Genomic DNA, 8,426 nt, shown 5'->3' with positions numbered 1-8,426 from the left:
CCGAATCGCCCACCCCTCCCATAGCCACGTGCCACCCCGAGAAAGGTGACTTCCAGCCTCGGGTGCCTTCACTCCCTGGTCTAAGAGATGCCCCGAACCGCCCCGTTCCTTCCCTTGACCTCTGGGGCGATTCCGGAAGAGCTCTGCCTTCGTCCTTCCAATGACCGTGACGTCCCCGGGGCCAGTGAGGAACAGCGCCTGGTGCCAGAAGGGCCCTGCCTCAGGGTCCACGCATCCTGAGCACCTCCTTCAGGGCGCGCCAGCCAGCGAGCGCCCGACACAGGGGTATGCACCGGAGACACCCGTTAGGGGAGAGGCATGTGTTTCTGTATGTAATTTGAAGAATCCTTTGAACTGAATATTGACAAATTGTGTCTCGGCGACCATGAAAGTTGATGTAGTATGGGAAACACTGGAGCAGTGTGATTTCACTGCCATCCTCATTTTTGTGGCCGTAAGGCTCTGACCGAGCTTTAGTCCAATCGGGACACGGACGAGGCAGCGAGGACAGCCACTGGTCGTGTTCGCACCGCGGACCCGTGCGTATCGCCCTCGGTGCCGTTTAGGAAGAGCACACAGTGATTTTGAAAAATACTCCTGACTTGCGAATGAGGACAAAGTTAGAAGGAAATGACTTAGTCCTCTCGAGCCGCCATAATCAAGTAGCACAGACGGGGGCATCAACACCTGCCAGCTCTGGAGGCAGTTCTGGGGGTTTGGTCAGCTCTGGTGGGAGCTCCCCTCTGGCTGGCAGACGGCCGTCATCTCACTGTGTCCCCGCAAGGTGCAGAGCGAGTGCTCCATATTCTGTTTCACAGGGACGCTAATCCCCTCCATCCCAGAGGCCCCACCCTCGTGACCTCACCTAACCCTAAGCACTCCCCAAAGCCCCACATCCAAATACCATCCCGTTGGGGTTAGGGCTTCAACACGTGAATTTTGGGGGGTGGACTCAACTCAAACCTTAGCAAATGTTTATCGCGAACGTGTGGAAGTGTTGGGGACGATGGGCGGGAGAGGACTTTTGAGTAAAGATGTGCAAATTGGCAAAGGGGAGTCACAGCGAAACTCACCTTGGTGGGTCCTGGCTCCCAGGGGTCTCTGCCATCAGGGTTTTGGTCGCTCCCCAAGACATACTTTTTCACTGGTACTTGATTCTCTGGTAATAATTTAAATTCTTTCCGTATCTCACCATTTAATTGATTAAATCTTCCCCAGATACTTACAGGGTGTCATTGTGCAGGGCGCTGAGGCGCAGTGAGGAGTCATGGCCACGGGAGAGGCACAGAGACCGCCCAGGGCCACCCGAGCCCGGCGGGGAGCTTGTCATGAGAGGGCGTCCCCTCCCCGACCCGGCTGGGTGAGGGATCGGGGCGTGTCCAGGGGAGGCTCTGCTGAGGAAGGGGGGCTCGAGCTGGAAGGTAAAAGTTGACAGAGCGGAGCGAACGAGGCACTGCATAGCCTGACGTTTTAAGATCTGACAATATGTACTTTGATTCACTTGTCATCGTGCATTTAGATGACTTAAAAATGCACTTGGAATCTGTAGGCCAACTGTGAAGTTTTTAAAAAGAAACATAAGAGAAAAAAATGCAAAAAAAATCATTAAAAAATTTTTTAAAAATAAATGAATAAACGCTGAGATTTGCTAAGAGAGGAAATGAAGGGGAATTATATAATGTCCTATGAAAACCAGAGAGGCCAGAAAAAGAGAAGCAAACAACAAACGCGACCGAAAAATGTAATTACCAATTTGGTAGAAATTAATCCAACTACATCAATTACCACTTTAAATATGAATGGCCTAAATAGGTGAATTAAAAACAAAGATGGTCAGAATGGATTTAAAAAGTAGATAAAACCCTATATTTGCCTAAAAGAATCCTTCTAAAATATAGACACAAAACAGTGATAAGCGAAAGAATGGAGAAAGGTAAACTGGGCTAACACTAATTAACGGAAAGTCGGAGAAGCTATCGTAATTTCAGACAAGAAGGACTTCAGAACAAGAGAATTTTTCAAGGATGAGCGGTGTGTTGCTTAATGGTCAGGGGACCGGCTCTCCACTAAGCTGCAGCAACCCGAGCTCCATCTAGCAGCAGGACGTCAAAATCTGTGACCGAAGTCAAGGGAAATAGCTATCGGCACATTTTCTTGAGGATTTGAGCACCTCCCTGACGGAAATAGATGAAGCAGAAGGAAGACCCGCGAAGAACCCTCTGATCAAAACGGCCTTATTACCCACATGTCCTCGCTGACGTTAACAGACCGCCCCATCGACCAGAAGCAGAACGCACACTCGGGAGCTCCGTGGCACGCACGGTGACGAACCGCCCGGTGTCATCAGCACGCGTGCACAAACTCACAGTGCCGTGCACCGTGCAAAGTACGCTCTCATGCCCCATTGACTTAAATGCGAAGTCAATCACAGAAAAATGCTTGGAAACCCCCGATTATTGGGAAATTAAGCAATACCTATCTGAAACACCTATGGGTCATGTGAGAAGCCTCCGCAGAACTTAAAACCATCAGACAAACTCCAGTCGAGGGACATTCTGCAAAGTCTCCTACCAGTCCTCCTCAAAGCTGACGAGGACGTCAAAAACTGGGGGAGTCTGAGACCCTGTCATAGCCAGGAGGAGCCAGAGGACACTGGGCACTAGATGTGCCGTGGCAACCTGGATGGGGTCCCGGAACAGGAGAAGGGGCTCAGGGAAGACAGAGGGACTCTGAGTCGACTTTGGACTTAAGTTACTGCTATATCGATATTGGTCCTTTAATCGTGGTAAATGTAGCATGATAAATGTCAGATGACAAATATAAGGGGATGAGGCCAGAGATAACTATATCATCTCTGCAATTTTTCTGAAAATTTAAAACTTTCTCAACTGTGTATTAAAAAAAAAAAAATCGAACCGTCGATGCCATCTTTCCGTTAGGGTTAGCGAGTGCTTCTTCCCTTTGAAAACCGTGCCGATCGCTGTGGATGGGGCTGAGGAAAGCGACCGCCTCTCGGCCACCTCCCAGACGCTTTAATTTGATGGACATTCTTATTTGCTTAAGATTAGCACTTGCAAATTTACAGGAATTAATTTCACTCGATGCTGATAAAATCCCTGCGGCCCTAGGTAAGTGGCTGGTGTTTATGGTACCGTGTCTATGTAGCGACACCAAATAAAAATAAGTCAGGACCAGGCCTAAGATAATAACATTTATGAGTTTGGAGGAGCGTCGTAACAGAAAAAGATAACAAGACAGCCAGCTAATAGCCAGAGTTTGGGAGTCCCCAGGGCCAGGTTAAGTGTTCTCGGGGAGGGCGGGAGGGTGTCCCCCAATTACACAAGGAACCCGTGTACAAGCGCGACCTGTGCCAGCTGAACTGCTCACCTCCCAAACGCCAGTTTATTTAAATTCAATTACTTCTATGACCAGGGCCAGCGATTTCTAAAAAGGGGCCTCTCATGGACTGTGATAAGTGTTCTGCCAAAACTCAGCATGCGTTTTGTTTTCTTTAAAAACTACCATTTCCATATAATTGGATTAGCCCAGCGTGTGACTGCGGCCAGATGTCCCAGCTTCCTACACGGCCGTAAGTCCCTCCCGTGACTTTTCCCAGGCTTCTCTCTTAATGTTCTGGGGGTTAAAACTGAGCCACCGGCCAGAAACCCCCTTTAAGTGTCCTTAAGTTATGACTCTCGGTCAGAAGGAAACAGACCAAGGGCTCAGCGGAAGTTTCGGCCATTCCGGTAGCCACGGTCAGGGCCAGGCCCGTGTGTTTATTAATTGTCTGATGCAAACTTCACCTTTGCTCGGATGTATAAGAGGAAGAGAAATTCAAGTAATTATTAAATTTACAAAAAGCGTAGTTATCTGAGCTCTCCAATCTCCTTTTAAAAATATTTCAACTGCCAATAATCCAACTTATTTCTTTCCCCAGCATCTCCCATCTGTCTCCTCTAGATTCAGGCCTTCAAGGAAACAAGCAACATCTTACTATACGCTGTGAACGGGAGGGTTTTGAGTGTCCGTCCTCAAGAGACTTAACTCTAGTACAAGAAACACGGAAAAATAGAGAAAACACAGAATGCAGAGGCCAGGAGCAAGGCCCGTGCAAAGGCGGGGAGGGGCCGTCTAGGTTGAGCGAGGGGGTTTCATGGGAACGTTTCCTGGAAGAAACGACATTCGAGTTGGGTTGATTAGACTTCCAAGCCCGAGGCGGTCTCTCCATTTGGGGAGAGGTGGCTTTGCGGTGCGGGCGAGTCTCCCTGTGGCTGAGTCATCCGAAGCCTCCTGGGGCTCCGGGCACGACGCTGCTCCCTGAACTTCTGCTGGAAGATGAGATTATTGTATCGTCCTGGGGATTTCCTTGAGGGGCCACATCGTTCATGGAAGAGGGACAATGTTTGCAGATACAGCTCCCTGGGGCATCCGTAAGACCTCTCACTGCCTGTTTTGGAGGAAGTGGTCGTTGCCCAAGGACCACCCCTCAGGCACACACTGGAAAGACCCTTTCTCGAAGGATGTCTTTGGATGAATGACCGCCCTCTGAGGGATGACCCCAGGGGCGTCGCTAGCCCCTCTCGCGCTTAGTTACATTTTATTTAAAGTATAATCTTCAGAAGAGGTCGAGGACAGTGGGGTGTGGTCCATTTGGTCAGCGGTGCTTCTTCGCGGGGCCGAGTTCCAGTCTGTCGGTTCAGAGACATGGTCTTCGCAGCCCGGGGCGGGCCCTTCCCTAACTCCGTCCTCTCTCGAAGCTGACCTTTCTTCCACCTCCTGCGTCCTGGGAAAGCGTCAGGCCTGCCGTTGAGACCGGCTTCTCCACGCAGTCGCTGAGTGATCTTGAACAGGCTATTTTATTACCGAAAACTCGATTTCTTCTTCTGTAATGCAGCCACGCCCACAGCTCCCGCATCACAGGGCCGCGGTGGGAGCACAGTGAGATCGTTATTTTGTGAGCGCACTCTGCAAAACACAAGCGTCCTGCTGGTCTGCCTGACATCTCCTCCCCTAGAACACGAGGGCACCAACCCGTGCAGTGGCAACAATGGAGACTACTCCCAGCTCTGCCTGCCCACATCACAGTCAACCCGCTGCCACCATATGCGTGTCCTCGTCGGGCCACTGTTGACTGCGCAGGCACCACTCATCACGTGGTGTGGGCCACCGGGTCTTCAAAAACGCTACCCCAGGCGGTGGAATCCTGGGGTCTTCACATGATCGTGTCCGCTCTGGAGTTATGCTTCAGGGCAGGCATCTCTCCTGAGGTGAAACTCAGCTCCTTGCCTGGCCGGGGGCACATGCGCGCACACGCACACATGTGCGTGCACACACAGACACATGCACACACGTGCACACACACATGCACACACAAACTCGTGCACACACATAAACCCACATGCGCACACACACGCGCACGCGCACACACATACACATGTGCACACACGTGCATGCACACACAAACACACATGCACACACATGCACACATGTGCACACATGCATGCACGCGCGCACACACAAACCCACGCACACACATAAACCCACATGCACACGCACACGTGCACACACAATACACACACGTGCATGCATGCACACACAAACACACACATACACATGCATACACATACACACGCACCTGCACACACATGCACACACATGCACACACACGTGCACACACACATGCACACATGCACACACACGCACACACAAACTCATGCACACACATAAACCCACATGCACATGCACACGCACACACCTGCACACACGCACACACATGCACATGCACACATGCACACACGTGCACACACATACACACTCGCAAACAAAGCATCCATCTAGTGGGCATTCACGGCGTGGAGGGAGCTTATAAGGAAAGACCAAGAGTCCATCTATTAGCAAAACGATGGCTCACGACTGGGGACGGACAGATGGCCTGTGCTTCCGTGTCCCAGTAGCGATGAAGACGCACTGACTTCAGCTCGCGGCGTCACTCGCTCACGGCACCTTGGCTTCCCTCGTGAGCCCCTCCGTCTCTCCTCCGTCCCCCACTTTTCGCCTTCACTCACCCCCACTGGCCCACGAGCCTGGACCACGGCGCCTCCCCCAGGAGGTCGTGCAAATGTCTCCGCAGAGACTCTTCGTCCCGAAGAAGAGGTTCGGCCCGCGACGAAGTAACAGTCCCACCTGCAACACGCTGAAGACCGCGCGGCGAGAAGCCCTCGCTGCTTGACCCACTAGCTCGGAACGCTTCGGACACCACGTGAGATTTCCCCTCACACCAAGAGCTTTTCCGGCTCTCCAGACACCAACCGTGCATCCTACGCTTCGATTCGGTTCTGACACCAGCGGCCTGGAGTGCGCAGACCCCGCACGTTAAAGGTTCAGTCCCATCAGACTGCTCACCTCGCTGTCAATCACAAGTGCCGTTGTCACCTGGGCTTCCGACCACCCGCCCATACTTTGGGGGTTCCTCGGCTGTGATAATTTGTGAGTCGGGTCCTAGAACTCAGGAAAGTACTCTGCTTGCTGTTACCGGATTTATAAAGGGCACAACTCAGGATTGGCCAGAGGGAAGACATACCTAAGGCAAGGTGTGTGTGTGTGTGGGGCTTCCACGCCCCTCCGGGGCCCCTCCCAGCAGCCCGACGCCTTCAGCGGCCAGGGACCCCTGGAATTCCTTCGGGTAGGAGTCTTTCTGGAGGCTGCTTCACAGCTTGTCTTCAACTTCCTCGAGTATTTTCCAGGAAAAAACACGCACTTCATGCAGTCGTTTGCATGTGCACAGTGTTCATTAGTCTCTCATTTCTTCCTTGAGTTCATGCTCCCTAACGATACTTCTTAACACCACATAACGACTGTGTTTTCAATCGTTAGCCATCCGCAGCATTGTGGGACGGTGTGAACTGCACCGTGGTGTCGTCACGCCCCAGGCCCAGCCCAGGCCCACAGACGGAGCTTTGTTCCACGCTTGAATACACGGGACTTGACCTGCCACTTCCCAACTAGCATAAAACACTTTCGCTCCGGCTGACGCGTGAACGCGCTCTGCAGAATGTGTTTGAGGCATTAAACTTTATCACTGTCTCACTGTAACTATATTATCACTTTTATTAATTTATATACACACTGGCATATTTAAACAGTGATAAAACAATCACCGTAAGAGAAGTTTTATATGTGTGTTTATAATAACATTATTAATTGTTAACCCAAGACCAAAAGTAGCTGATCTGGGTAAAAATGAATTTTACAAGATGGAGTTTAACATATGTAGAATTTGAGCAAAGAAGAATCAAGTTCCGTAAGATGAGATAATGGTTTATTAGCCAGACATGGATCGAACAGAGCGAGAAGACGGTTATAAATATTTTGGCTGAGGTGATGGGACAGTTTGAACAGAGTTTATAGCCTTTTGCTTTTTTTTCCTTAAATAGCCGAGAGATGGAAACAGCCTAAGTGTCCTCTGACGAATGATTGGATGACGAAGATGTCGTCCATACATACTACAAAACACTGCTCAGCCACAGAAAGACCGAATATTGCCGTTCCAGCAACACGGATGGATCTTGAGAGTATTAGGCTGCGTGAAGTTAAGTCAGACGGAAAAGGGCAAGAACCATTTGATTTAACTCATATTTGGGATATAAAACAGAAAGCAATAAATGAATAAAAAACAACCAAACAAAAAATATAAACTCATAGATACTGAGAACGGAATTGTGGGGAGGAACAGGAGGGTAAAAGGGGTCAAGTTCACGGTGACGGAGGAGAGAAGCCTGGGTGGTGAACACACACGGAGTAGACAGATGTCGTATCATGAAGTTACGCCCTGAAATTTACGTTACGAACCAATGTTACTCCAATAAATTTAACTTAAAAAAAGTCGCGACATGGAGAGTCTGATGATATCGTGGAACCGCTGTGACTCAGCACAAACTCCATTGTTTTCTTGCTTCTTTTGGAAAGAAAATCTCTAACAAGGCTGATGCTTGGGCCACGTGGGTTTTTAGTTGTGTTTCCACCGATTAGAATGAAAACTAGGTAGACTGTCTACGGCCACGCCACCCTGAACAAGCCGGATCCCATCTGATCTCGGAAGCTGAGCAGGGTCGGGCCTGGTGAGTACTTGGATGGGAGACCGCCCAGGAAGACCAGGTGCTGTAGGCGTAAAAGACAAAAAAAAACCCACAAAAACAAAAAAAAACGCAATGTAGATTGAAGACGGGCACAGTTTTTTGGAGATAATTTAGAAAGGATTTCAGGATTGTACATCCCCTCCCCCCAGACGTACAGAACCCCAGGCTACTGTGATGCAATCATGCAAAAGCTGACATAAAAAAGGGAAGAAGCAGAAGCTGACGCTGTTGGACAGCAGGTCCTGTCTCCCTACGAGCTGCAAGGCTCACTGGTCACTTCCAAAGGCCGAA

General features: G+C 50.2%; 1 pseudogene; it reads left to right on the top strand.

Annotated features, from left to right (window-relative positions):
• The first annotated feature begins 8,047 nt into the window (after nucleotides 1–8,047).
• LOC112484097 lies at nucleotides 8,048–8,166 on the top strand (annotated as a pseudogene).
• The last annotated feature ends 260 nt before the right edge of the window (nucleotides 8,167–8,426 follow it).

The sequence above is a fragment of the Pteropus alecto genome, unplaced genomic scaffold (genome assembly GCF_000325575.1).
Source record: "Pteropus alecto unplaced genomic scaffold, ASM32557v1 scaffold137, whole genome shotgun sequence".
Classification (NCBI taxonomy): Eukaryota; Metazoa; Chordata; class Mammalia; order Chiroptera; family Pteropodidae; genus Pteropus; species Pteropus alecto.
The sequence above is the reverse complement of the archived record's forward strand: the minus strand, read 5'-3'. Positions and strand labels throughout refer to the sequence as shown.